We start from the raw sequence: 14,009 nt of genomic DNA on the forward strand, positions 1-14,009 counted from the left end.
GCTTGCGTGATGGAGCACTCGCCTACAACTCCCCCCAAAAGTATCAGTAACCCCATGCTCAGAACATTAGAAGGCAACCTAAAATAGTTTTATCCATTTGCTTTTTATTAAGCATTTAATAATTTTTAAATACTTTTTGTTATTTGTCACTGATGTCTTACTTGTTTCTGCTCAATTTTAAAGTGATGCAATTTGGTTTTAATTGGACAATTCTTTCATTTTGTCTTATATTTCTCCCAACACAAGAAGTAATGCAGGGAAATGCTCAGAACATCAGGCAGTGAGGAAGGAAAGTGTGAGTCACACACCTCAGTTTAGCAGCTATGGATCTAATGTAGGCCCCAACTGACTTTAACAGGCTTGTTTAGTTTTGTTTTGCAAGCAGTAACTAAGATCAGTACGGTGGGGAAGACAAGGAAGATACACTAAACATTAAGCATCTCTCCTCTGTATGAGTTCCCCTTTTAGAAAAGTGTTATTGCCTGGAAGCTTTCACTGCAACACAATTTGTAGAAGGTGTCTTGCCATGTGATGCTAACCCAGCCAGGATGGCATGTTACAGCAGTTCAGAGCTCACTGCCGAACCCCAAAAGAGCCCATCTGTCCTGACATCCTGTCCCAGGTTAGGAAACTACGCCAGAGACAGGATTTCAGCAAATCACCCTGCAGAAAAATAAACTACCATGGCATATTTCACCCACTGAGTGTGTGCACGGGTGAACACGCGAATAGGCAAATACATCCGTTGCAGCTATATCACATCAGCTTCGGTTTCTGCAGAAGTCTAACCCTCTAAACAGGAATAAACTTGACGAGAAAGTCACACTTGGTAACAATCGTGCTATTCTTTGTGAAACGTGTGCCTTGCAGAGAATGGAGCTCATGTCCCCCTGCTTGTATTTTAAAAATTCCTGATTCCCCATTTAACTGCTTTCTTGCGGCACATATTTGGTGCATATTCACCCAAAATGATGTGCACACGATTTCCATCTCTGCAGACAGACTAGCCAACTGCACCCTTGCTCTGCCCCATTTCAGTCAATGGGAATTACCTGTGCCTTGTGATACCGTGTTAGCGGTAAGCACTGCCGGGGGACTGACGCAGAGTTCAGCTCCAAACAATCTCTCTTGTGCTTATAAATATGTAACTCCATTGCACCTGCAGCCAGGGAAAACTTCAAAAAGGGAAAATAAAGCAGCAACAAGAAGAGTAAAAATTCACCAGTTGGTTTGCATTTCTAGCTGTTGATATTATTATTGTTATTGTTATTGTTATTGTTATTGTTATTGTTATAACATTTCTATGCCGCCCCTTGCCAAAACCTCGGGGCGGCTTACAACATGATAAAATACATTGAAATACAATAGTACATAATAAATTACCATTAAATATAAAAATACCCGTAATCCACATGCCTAGGAGTACCAGCAACATCCAGAAGAAGCCAAATAGCATAATTCTCAGGAGGCACATGTGAGTTTTGACCCCCTTTCCCCATCCCAGCAGGCTCTTACCTCAAGTAAAGAGAAGTTACACATCAGCCCCTTGGAAGGCGGAAATTTTGGTACCAATATGCATCTGTTCTCATGAACTGATTCCAACTGCAAAATATCTCCTGCAAGACTTCAGGATTTATGGAACATGAACAATTTTCCAGTGGAGCCAGTGTGGCGCAGTGGTTAAGAGCATGCAACTGGCACTCAGACGATCCGGGTTCGAGTCCTCGCTCGGCCATGGAGCCAGCTGGGTGACTTTGGGCCAGTCACAGACTCTCAGCCCAACCTACCTCACAGGGTGGCTGTTGTGGGGAATAAGATGGAGGAAGAGAATGATGTAAGCTGCCTTGAGCCCTTTGTAGGAAAAGGGCAGGATAAAAATCGAAAGATAGATAGATAGATAATTTTGATAAAGAGGAGAGCCAGTGTGGCGTAGTGGTTAAGAGCCTGGGACTGGGACTCAGACAATCCAGGTTCGAGTCCCCACTCAGCCATGGAGCCAACTGGGTGACTTTGGGCCAGTTACAGACTCTCAGCCCAGCCTACCTCACAGGGTTGTTGTGGGGATAAGATGGAGGAGGAGAATGATGTAAGCTGCCTTGAGCCCTTTGTAGGAAAAAGGTAGTATATAAACCGAAAAATAAATAAATAAAATTTTGTAGCTCCTACACAGAGGTCTCCTTCTTTACTCCTGCCCCTAAAACTTTATTCTGAGAAGCTGAAATAGCCATTGAGCTTCTCAAGCTACAAAGTACAGTGCTGTTTCACAGAGCTAGTACCATTGCAATTTAAAGGTCTGGTTCACACATAATGCAAGCCTGTGGTATGGTTGTTGAATTCTATGATGCTAAAAAGCCATGGTTTGTTAGCCATGAACAATCCAGAGAGGGAACCCGTGGTTGTCTGGCTGTGAGCTCTGGGATGTGTCAGCCATGTGTTTTCTGTTATTTACAAGCCCAGAGTTGTTTTGCTAGGATGCAGAGGTGATGGGCCAAAGCGATCAGAATGACTCACTACGCTGCACACCCTGCCACACCACTGCAAAGGCACTTGGGACCCAGAGAGGAATAGCGGAGGTGGGAGGACGGAAACACCCCGGTGACTGCAGGAACAAGCCATGGTTTGTGGAATCATCTACCAGACCAATCTCAAAGCCATAAGTTGGCGTTACGTGCAAAAACCACACCAGTGTGGTTGTGGACCAGGCCTTCATATTCCATAATTTTCAGACATTTAAGAGACCGGGGCAGGGAGGTCACCTTTCCTCCACAGCAGACCCTGCACTTTTCCAGAGCTCCACAACCCCCGTCATGAACTTCAGGCTTGGATGAAAGCACAGCATTATCCGTCCTCGCTATGCCTCCTGCAAACCTGCAGCTGCTGCATCTCCTGGAGGAGCAGAAGAATTCCTTCTTACGGTCAAGAAGAAGCAGTTATCACCAGACCAAGAGAGACAGTCCTAATCCTTTGTTCCGTTGTTTCCACTACGCTTGAGAATTATTATGGTCTCTTCGTGTTGCCCTGTGTCAGCTGGGACACACCTCGGGTCCAGTGGGACAGATGTTCCGTGGCCGACATATGTGGAAAGTCAACTGTTAACATTTCAGACCAGATATACATAACTTATCTTCAGCTTCATTATCATTAGCCTTTAGCTCATCATGTTTAATTCATGCTTAATTACATCTGAAACAACCGGTTAGTTAACCCTGTTTTCTTTCCGAAGCCCTAATATTTAAAATTGCGGCTGCAAAGTCAGGGATATTAAATGTATTTTATTGCAACAAGAATCCTAGCTGAGGGTAGAAATACTCCTTCTGTGCATGCTGGGCAGCAGTTGAAGGAATATGAGCCATGAAGCATCTGTCTTGCAAATTATAAATTCCTGTTACTGTATCATGCATGGTGACATAAGTCCTTTTAATTTAGAATTTTGGCTGGAAAAAAGATAGATTAGCTATGCTAATTACAGCATACTGTTAAGGAATCAAATTGTCCTGCTAATCGTACAAAAAATTAAAGGCAACCCGTTGCGTGCAAACCTAAGCACTCTTCTTGGGAAAAGACTCCTCCCCGATTGTTCTTTCTCTGAGTGAACACTGGATGAGGACTGACAAACTGAAGCTCAACCAGGCTGGCTCTTACGAGTGGGTAGCTTCTCTGACTAGCTGTGGGCAGTTCAGCTCACCCAGAGAGTTCCGGCTGTTGGGAGGCAGACAGGAAAAAAGAGACCTGTTCTGGATTGGGTCACATGCCTTCTAAGTTCATCGCCTGGGGGTCCTCCTGGAGCCATCTGTGTCACTTGAGGTTCAGTGGCATGGAGCCAGCCAGCTTTGGCTGGTGGCCCAGCAGCTTGTGCTTGGTAATCCCCAGTGAAATTACTGCAACAGGCTCTGGGCAGGGTTGCCCTTGAAGACTGTTCAGAAGCTTCACCTTGTGCACAATGTGTCAACCAGACTAATAACTGGGACCAGATGATCTGAGCACAGAATACCAACTCTGGCTTGCTTTCACTACCTGTCCATATGGTTCCGAACCTGATTCAAGGAACTGGTGCCCACCTATAAAGTCTCACAGGGCTTGGGACCCCAGTGCCTGATGGAGCTGACCTGGACTTACCTGGGCACTAGAATCAGTTGCTGGGCTCTTCTTTACCTGCCACCTCCAAGGAAGGCTCAGAGGGAGGAAACAAGGGGGAAGACCTTCCCAGTGGCAGGCCCTCTGATGGCAGAACGATCCCTCCAGCGAAGCCTGCCTAGTAGCTGAATCGGTTCGTCTTTTGGCGCTGGCATCCTTCTCTGAGGCATTCATCGCATTTACTGGCATGAGGGGCAGTATTTACGTTGGTCCAGTTGCACTGAACTCATTGTAGCTGCTGCTCAAATTGTTTTATAAATTGAAATTGTATGCTGCTTTTATGCATTTGTGTTTCCCGGGCTGTTGTGAACTGCCCAAAGGGGGTATAGAATGGGAAAATCTGTCTGTCTGTCTGTCTGTCTGTCTGTCTATATTATTGGCCAGTATGCATTCTTGAACAAATACCAGTAAAAAATCAATAAAAACCAGCACCTGTCAAGCTAAGTAACAAGTTAATAAAAGTGTTTAGGACTGAATGGTAAAAACCTTCATATAAAGAAAATATGAAATTACTGATTCACATGCAAGCATGTTTCCTTGTTCTTCTAAACAGCCACAGAGCTCAATTATTTCCTTGTTGTTACAAGTGCATTAAAATAGGCACTAATATTCCATGCTAGTTTCAAATGCTTTCTCCCGTGTAGAAATTCCAGGGAGATATGTGCTTGTTCATGGACTCCAGTTGCTGTCCAAGGCCTACTCTCCTTCCTTCAACAACAAGGAAGAAAGAAAAAGTCTGTAGTCCACGTTCCCAGACACCATGAAACAAAGTGCCCCTCTCTAGCTACCCTGCCACCCATAACTTCTTGTTACCAATGATGGACAACCCCAGGAAGAGGTCTTAGCTGGAGACCCTGACATTCAGACCAGTAACATCAGATCCTCTAACAACGAGCCAACGCGAAACTACATATTGCTTTAATGACATAGCTAGCAGCCATGCTTCTCTTCTATGAAGTCAGCACAGGCTACCCAACTGGACCCTAGCTTAGTTGGGTGGGTAGAAGTCATTCTGGTAGGCTACCATTTTAAGTATCAGATGATTCATTAATTGTAATGCAAGACTTGCTGGAATTATGCAAACTTTCGATCACATCTGCCCGTTTTTGTGGTTACTAAAGTTCAGGATGGGTTTAATGCACTTTGATTACTTGGGTAGGATTGCATGCAAGAGTAGCATATAAGAGTGGAAGTTTTCTCAGAAGTGGGAAGGGAGCCAGTATAAGTCCCCCAGCTGTGCAAAACAGGGTACACCAAAACAGGAAAAACAATGCTTTGAAAGGCTCAATTTTTTATTATTATTGAAAACAAGCCTTGGCAACGGTGTACCTACCAGATGCATGCATGCTTTCTCGAATAAGCAGTGTGTCACTTTGGGGCTTACTGCTGTATCATTAAAAATGATAATTACAGAAGGATTGATAATCACAATATAACAAAACAAAGTTTAAATGGAAAGGAAACGCATGTTTGGCAACAGTTGTAAACAGCTCCTAAGAAAATAAATGTGAAAATAAGTGTTATTTCTTAATGCTTCAAAATAGGCTATGATAAATACAGAAATGAACAGCTGAACACGATGTGGGGACCACTCTCCATCTTGCTGTCTAAAATCAGCTCCTAGCAGAACAGGTTTCAGAGTTCCTTAAAGCTAGAAACAAATTCCTCCCAAGAGCCAAATTCCAATTTGGAGAAACTCCTGGTGATCACATGCTAGAGATGGGCAGAACCAGGGGGCTCAATTATGCCTCCCTGGCATATTGAGCCTTAAAGCAACTAAGTCTTAGGGGGATGCACTTCCAACTTTTTGGAACAAGGAAAAGACTGCAAACATTGGGAAGCCATCAAACAATCAGTGGGCATGGGGAACAGGGAAGCCACCTCAGAAATCCTGGAAGACCAGATGGAGCTCTCAGGTAGGTCTCAAGCCTTGAGTTCTCCACCCCTGTTCTGGGGATCAGTGTGGGGTGGGGTGGAAATGTCTGGGAGAGATCTCCAATGTTTTTCAAATTGATCACAAATAATCTGGAATAAGAGATGAGCATCGAAATGGCCATGTTCACTCACACCCCCAAATTGTTTGGACCAGTTAGAAAAAAAAAAGGGGTTGTGAGAAGCTCCAAAGGATCTTTCCGAATGGGTATGAAAATGGTGAATGCACATTCAGTGTAAGTAAGTGCCAAGTGATGTCTCAGCTTCTGAGACATCAGGGGTGTCTCAAAGCTGAGGCAAGAGGTCTCAGCTTCCGGTAGGAGCTGGTAGAATCTGAGCTAGTGGGGGCTGCAGCATTTTAGTCATTGAATTCCTATTGTCTTTCTGCTTACAGGGAAGGAGGGAGGTATTTTCTGCCTCCATCGCCAAAAAATTCTGGCTGACTTTTGAGTTTGATGCATCTTGACTTGGGGGGTAGCGTGGGATTTGCTTCCCTGCCCTGAGGTTTTAGGAGAACCCTGCTTCCAAACCATTCTGGGGCAGTTTGCTGGCTTACATGTACTCAGTGCAAGTTTTTGGCTACTTTTCTAAGTCTCCAGGCAATGTACATAATTAAAGACTGATACCACGCATGAAAAATGAAGGAGAAATAAACATCACCCATTTCAAAGGAATTAAACAAAGCAATCTGCGAAATATTGAGCAAGTCTAAATACTTCATTATTGAACGATCTTTTCCTGTGAGGAAGAGGAAGATGGATCTCTTTTCAAACAGTTGTTCCAATACAACTGCATGCACTGGTACTGCAATTTCTTTCAGTTTTGTTTTGTTCTTTCAGTCTTAAACCCACATTATTAGGTGGCTCACATAAGCCCAAACAGTGCTGAAACAAACACGGCTGACTTCCCAGCAAAAATTATTAGGACTGGGCAGTTACTGGCACATTCGTCAGCACGCAGGAGACTGTGAAAACAAGAGCTAATAGGAGCCCCACCAATATGCAAGGGTATTTGTTCTCCTCTCCCCACTCCAATTTGACAAAACTTTCTTTGCAAAGATGAGGCCACTGGGCATTCTTGCCCTGATTATGCATGCACCCGCGAGGAGGTATTAGCACCACTTGGAGAACTGGAGTCTGCTAGAGCTGGAGCAAAAGGAGGAGACCTTGCCAATCCTTTCTCTGCCAACATGATAGCACTGGCCATGGAATGCATTTGTTCTGCCAGGTAAAGGAGGACCCTGTGTAGGATTTCACACAAGCTCAGAAAAATAATTACAAATCGTGGTCTTGGAAAGCTCCAACTGGGCAGGAAACGTTCTGATCCTCAACCTGCTTCCTCTGCACTATCAAGCTGTAACCGGCTCTGCCTTCCTCCATTCCTCAGTTCTGCAAGCGTGCTACTCAGAGAGACCTGCTTTGCATCTTGCAATGCTTCTCCATTGCCTGCTCATCTTTCCAATGCACACCCGCCCTGTTGGCCTCTTTGGCTTAACAGCCTTGAAGATGACTTCAGTGCTCACGGCAGCCATGGGGTCGAGGCAGCCCAAGATGTCTCTGCTAATGCTGAAGAGCATTGCTCACATAGATCCAAGCATATGGACTAGAAACATGCTTTACTTCTTTGTTCAGTATGACATTTTGTGCTACTGTGAGACTGCAGCACGCATGCACACAGCCCAAACTTTGGTCTTCCTGATTTGCACCCTCATGGAAACGTCTTTGTCCTTATTTTAGAAAGTGGACAACATAGGAAAATCGGGAAGAATAATAAGAGAAGTCCCCTCAATGAAAGATAAGAAATGGATGCAAGAATCTCATTCAGAATAGAGCTGAGGTTGTATGATATTTGAAAAATTGCTCAGAAAGCAGAGGGTACCAAATATCTCAAATACTTTGGCCACCTAATGAGCAGGAAGGACTCCCTGGAGAAGAGCCTAATGCTGGGAACAATAGATGGCAAAAGAAGAAGGGGACGGCAGAGGATGAGGTGGCTGGATGGAGTCACTGAAGCAGTTGGTGTGAGCTTAAGTGGACTCCAGGGGATGGTGGAGGACAGGAAGGCCTGGAGGAATGTTGTCCATGGGGTTGCGATGGGTCGGACACGACTTCGCAACTAACAACAACAACAACCAAATATCTACTGATGCACAGAAAGGAGCCATTCCTAAAATAATGCTGATTCCTTCTCAACAAGTTCATGGGAGGAAGAGAAGACTGCTGGAGGAACTTAAACCAAGCAAGTTCACCAGGGAAAAGCACCTTTCCCAAGAAATTTCTATAAATATGCAAACACCTGCCACTTATTTCCAGAAAATCTCTGCCAGGTTTACCTTTGAAAATTATGCAACTTCGAACTGGAGGAACTGGGTCTGTTTTTTTGCACCTTTTGCTCTATATCATTAGGTTTATCTGCTGGCTGGAATTTTGGTCTTTCCTGTTTACGTCTCCTCTTCTTCCTTCTTCTGTTTTGGAATCCTGCCTGTGTCCTCTTGCCGAGTGGATGGAATTTTGTTTTAGAAGTGCAAGAACAGATAGGGCTTTGCCCACAGCCTCTCCTCTTCAAGATGGGTGACATCCAGTCTCACAGCAACTTCCAGTTTGGTCCATTTCCCCAAGCTCTCCATATCTTGAAACATAACAAGGATTCTGTTGAGCACCCAGACAGACAAGGTGATTTTGATTTTGGATGGGCAGGGATGTGTGAGAAATCTGCTTGGGGGCGGGAATCCATCCGATCCCTGGTGCTCGGCCACCCAGACACTGGTCCCCTGGTTGCTGCCATGTGTCCAAGTTCCTGGGATCGTGTCCTTGTGGAAGCCATTGGTCATGGCAAGGCCAAACAGCACTCCCAACTTCTAAATTCTAAGCCAATAAAGAGTGGGGTGGGACATCCTTCCCGCCCTCAAAAGGGAGCTTCAAATTCAGTGAATGATGCTGTCCAGTCCAAGGCTGGTCTTTGGGTTCAGACTTCCCAGCTCCTCCGCTGCCTCAGAAGCTTGCATAGATTGGGAGGAAAAAGACATCAGTTGGGTGAGAAAGCTCCACAAAGCACCTTGCGGATCAATAGCACAATCTGTAAGGGTGCGGACCCGATTGTGTGGATGGATCCGGAAGGATTCCTGAAGGCCCTGGGGGAGTTTCCGGCTGACAAGTCGGGTGCTCCTGTCGAGGCTCTGGTCGAACTATGGAATGGGGAGATGACCAGGGCTATTGACACAATCGCTCCTAAGCCCGCTCTTCCCCTTGGTACACTCCTGAATTGAGGGCGATGAAGCAGGTTGGGAGACGGCTAGAGCGTAGGTGGAGGAAATCACGAGATGAATCTGACTGAACACACTTGAGAGCCCACTATCGGGCCTATGCTGTGGCGGTGAGGGCGGCGAAAAAGAGGTTTTTTTCCGCTTCCATTGCCTCCTCACAATGCCGTCCAGCTGAGCTTTTTCGAGTGGTGCATGGCCTGGTTAACCCAGGTCGGAAAGAAGACCTGGTTACACCCTCAAAGGCCCGCTGTGACGACTTTGCCAGGCATTTCAGGGAGAAAATCGCTCAGATTCGTCACGAGCTGGATTCCACTATTGATTCAGAGGTTTCTGGGGAGACGCCAATGCTGCCGTCTGGTCCAGAATTATTGGATGAATTTCAGTTGTTGCAGCCCGATGATGTGGACAAGGTGCTTGGACAAGTACGTCCCACCACTTGCCTATTGGACCCTTGCCCGTCTTGGTTAATAAAGAATTCCAAGCACGGGATTGGGATCTGGATCTTGGAAGTGGTTAACGCTTCTCTGAGGGAGGGTCGGGTGCCTGCCCCTTTAAAGGAGGCAGTAGTCCGACCGGTCCTGAAGAAGGCGTCACTGGATCCAGAGATGGCCACTAACTATAGACCGGTGGCCAACATCCCGTTACTGGGCAAGGTGTTAGAGCGAGTGGTGGCGGGACAACTCCAAGCACTCTTGGATGAAACTGATTATCTGGACCCATTTCAGTCCGGCTTCAGACCCGGGTACGGTACTGAATCTGCCTTGGTCGCCCTGTACGATGACCTGTGCAGGGAGAAGGACAGGGGGAGTGCGTCCCTGTTGGTTCTCCTGGACCTCTCGGCGGCTTTCGATACCATCGACCATGGTATCCTTCTGGATAGGCTTGCGGGATTGGGGGTCGGAGGCACTGCTTTGCAGTGGTTCCGCTCCTATCTCAACGTCCGGTTCCAGAAGGTGGTGCTGGGGGACTATGGCTCTGCGCCATGGCAGTTATGCCATGGAGTACCGCAGGGGTCCATTTTGTCCCCGTTGCTGTTCAACATCTACATGAAACCGCTGGGAGAGGTCATCAGGAGGTGTGGGCTGCGGAATCATCAGTACGCTGATGATACCCAGCTCTACCTCTCGTTTTCCACCAATCCAGGTGAGGCAGTGGCTGTACTGAACCGGTGCCTGGCTGAGGTAATGGGCTGGATGAGGGCCAATAAACTGAAGCTCAATCCAGACAAGACGGAGGTCCTGTTGGTTGGCGGATTGGGCTTCGGAGAGGGTGAAGTGACCCTTGCCCTGAATGGGGTTGCACTCCCTCCTAGGGACAAGGTCCGCAGCTTGGGAGTGCTCCTCGACCCAGAGCTCTCACTGGAAGCTCAGGTAACAGCAGTGGCGAGGAGCGCTTTCCTCCAGCTTCGGCTGATTCATCAGCTGCGCCCCTACCTGGAGAACGACTGCCTGGCGACAGTGACACATGCACTGGTGACTTCCCGTCTTGACTTCTGTAACGCGCTCTACGTGGGGCTACCCTTGAAGACGGTCTGGATACTTCAGTTGGTTCAAAATAGAGCTGCCAGGCTGCTGACGGGGACTGGGCGTTATGGTCACATGACTCCAGTTCTCCGTCAGCTTCACTGGCTTCCCATTGAAGTCCGGGCCCAATTCAAGGTGTTGGTAATGACCTATAAAGCCCTAAACGGCTTGGGTCCTGGTTACCTGAAGGAGCGCTTATGTCCATATATGCCCAGCCGCCCCTTGAGATCAGCGGGAGAGGCCCTTCTCCGGGAACCCTCCGGGAAGGAAATTAGGAGGGTGGCTACTCGGAGGAGGGCTTTCTCTGCGGTGGCGCCCAATCTATGGAACACGCTCCCCAGAGAGGTCCGCCTGGCGCTGTCGTTATTTGCTTTTCGGCGCCAGGCGAAAACCTTTTTATTTAAGCGGTATTTTAACTGTTAGTATTAACTGATTTTATCTGGCCAGGGCGGCTTATTTTATATTGTATTTTTTGGATTTTTAATGTTTATATTAATTTATTGTTGTAAGCCGCCCCGAGGCTTCGGCGAATGGGGCGGCATAAAAATGTTTTAATAAATAAAATAAAATAAATAAAATCCTAATTCAGAGATTAAAACAAGCGTAATAAGGCTGATGTAAAGCAGTATCCTCTCCCCAAGTAGAACGCAGTCTTCTTTACAGCGACACTACTATTTGGTGGCAACCAAGCATTATAATAGTTCCAACCTCCTTTTTTAGTACCATTTTTAGGATATAAAAGGCCAGCTTGATACTAGTATCTTATTGATCGTTTTCTGCTACCCATGGTACTGGCAATAAAAGGGAAGGTGGAGTTGCTTCCATTGAAAGCAAATTTCAAAGGAAAAATGCAAAAAATGAAGAAAGATACTTAGCATAGAAAACTCACAGGCTTCCACCTAAATAAGCTTTTACAGGAGAGCAGATGTTGGAGATTGCTCGGGAAAATGACACTGTGTTACAGGGCAATCAATACTGTTAATGCTAATTGTAATGTACTGCTGTCAAAAAGGCACTTTATCTTAAAACTAATTCCTGATTTATGCAGCTTCCCATAAAAGTATCCTGAAGAAAAGAGCCCTTTCTCTGCTAATGACAAACTGCCATTGCTTAAATATTCTGCTCTGATTAGTTGAACGCAAAATTGGAAATTTCTTTGTGGAAGAGGCAGAAACACAGAGACGCCGTTCAGTTTGGATTCGTTCTTTTCTCGAAATCCTCAGGCTCTAAATGCAGAGACCAACAGCAACAACAACGGCCAATGAAGCTATTCTGGTATGAGTCCTTGCAGGTGCTAGAACCTTAGATATATTTTTACAGAAGAGATTCTTTCTGCATTCAGTGAGCCTTACTTTGGGATGTGCAAGGAATCCGTTTGTGCATGAGGATGTGTTGGATTCCCCAGGCTCGACTCGACTCCCTGGACTCAGCTCGTTTTGCAGCAACCCGGAGTCCAAGGGTCTGGACAGCACTCCAGGCATGTGCAAGATGCCTCCAGGCAGTGAGCCCCACACTCTGCATGAGCAGGTCATTTCCCCTCACACGCCACCCCCGAAATGCACTGCTGCTGTTCCCAGGGGAGAGGAAGGGTCTGCCTGCCCCTTTGGGGATGATGCTTTTCAGGCAAAGTCAGGACTCAGTCAGCATTAGTTGGCAGGGCAGGGCAGGGCAGGAGATAATATTCAAAATTCATAACAATGTAATGAGGATCAGTTCTCGGCAAGGGGATCTGAAGGAAATAGAGCAGGGGCTAGGATGCCTGTGGAAGCCTGGGTGTTCTTCTATGGCTGGGTGAAGCTCAGCATCAGGTCACAGAAAGGGAGAGCTGCAATGGCAAGACATCAAACAAGCAGAAGGTCGAATAGAGCAGTCCCAGCAAGAAGGCTGTGGGAGGCAGGAGTACTCAGCACCCAGGCAATGGTCCAAGGCTGAGTTTTACCAGCCAGAGGGCTCCAAAAAGGAAAGGGGAAACCAAGGTCTGTCCAAATGCACTACCCCACAAGAGCAAGCCATCCTGTCTCCCTTTGCAACCTTGTGGAGGATTCCCTGAACTGGCCTAGTTCATTCACCTCTCCACTTCATCCCCTCCCTAAACATTAAGTCCTTCCCACACTAACCCATTTGAGGATAAAAAGGTAAAGGTTTCCCCTTGACGTTAAGTCCAGTCATGCCTGACTCTAGGGGGCAGTGCTCATCTCCGTTTCCTGGCCGAGGGAGCTGGCGTTTGTCTGCAGACTGTCTCCGTGATCATGTGGCCGGCAAGACTAAACACCGAAGTACACAGAACGCTGTTACCTGCCCCCTGAAGTGGTACCTTTTTATCTACTTGCATTTGCATGCTTTTGAACTGCAAGGTTGGCAGGAGCTGGGATGGAGCAACGGGAACTCACCCCGTTGTGCAGATTCGAACCGGCGGCCTTTTGATCAACCAGCCCAGCAGCACAGCGGTTTAAGCCACTGTGCCACCTGCATTTGAGGATATTTGTACACAGTGCAGTTTCCTTTAGGAAGATCTGTGCAATTTAAAATAATAACAATCTTAATAGTAATAGTAATAATATTATTCCATAAATATGTGTGCAAATCTGCTAAAGTGCAGCCACTACAATGCAGTGCTGAATTTGCACAAATCTAAATTTATTAAAGTTAAATATTTTCAAGACTTTATTTTGTGAAAAACTTCCCATAGCTGAAAAATAATATTAGATATTGGCAAATCTTCCCAAAGGTGGACCCCTACCCTGGGAGGAGTGAGGAATCTAATCTGGTCATTGTGCGCCTTAGCGGAGAAGCAGATAGAGCTGCTGAGGCCCATGGGATACGTGCCAGGAGTGAATGGGGTGACCAGCAGGGAAACAAGCCATGGCAAGCCATGGATGCAAGAGGGTCTGCCAAGAATCATGTGGATTAGTGTGCGAACAGCCAGTGGACTGAAGCTTATTGTCTTTACCAGGGTGACTTATTGTGGCAGGCAAAGTGTGTCAAGCTACACAAGAAGCAAATTTCATCTGATTGAAACTCCGCCAGTTCCTAGCCTGGCTTTGCCTTGGCAACTCTTACATTCTTGTTATGAATTATGTTACTTAATAAAATCTGATATTGCCAGCTCATGTGCTTATAAGTATGGAACTTAAAATTTTGTTTCCATCATAAAGACA

The sequence above is a fragment of the Varanus komodoensis genome, unplaced genomic scaffold, assembly GCF_004798865.1.
Source record: "Varanus komodoensis strain SLA01 unplaced genomic scaffold, ASM479886v1 scaffold54, whole genome shotgun sequence".
In the NCBI taxonomy this organism is placed as follows: Eukaryota; Metazoa; Chordata; class Lepidosauria; order Squamata; family Varanidae; genus Varanus; species Varanus komodoensis.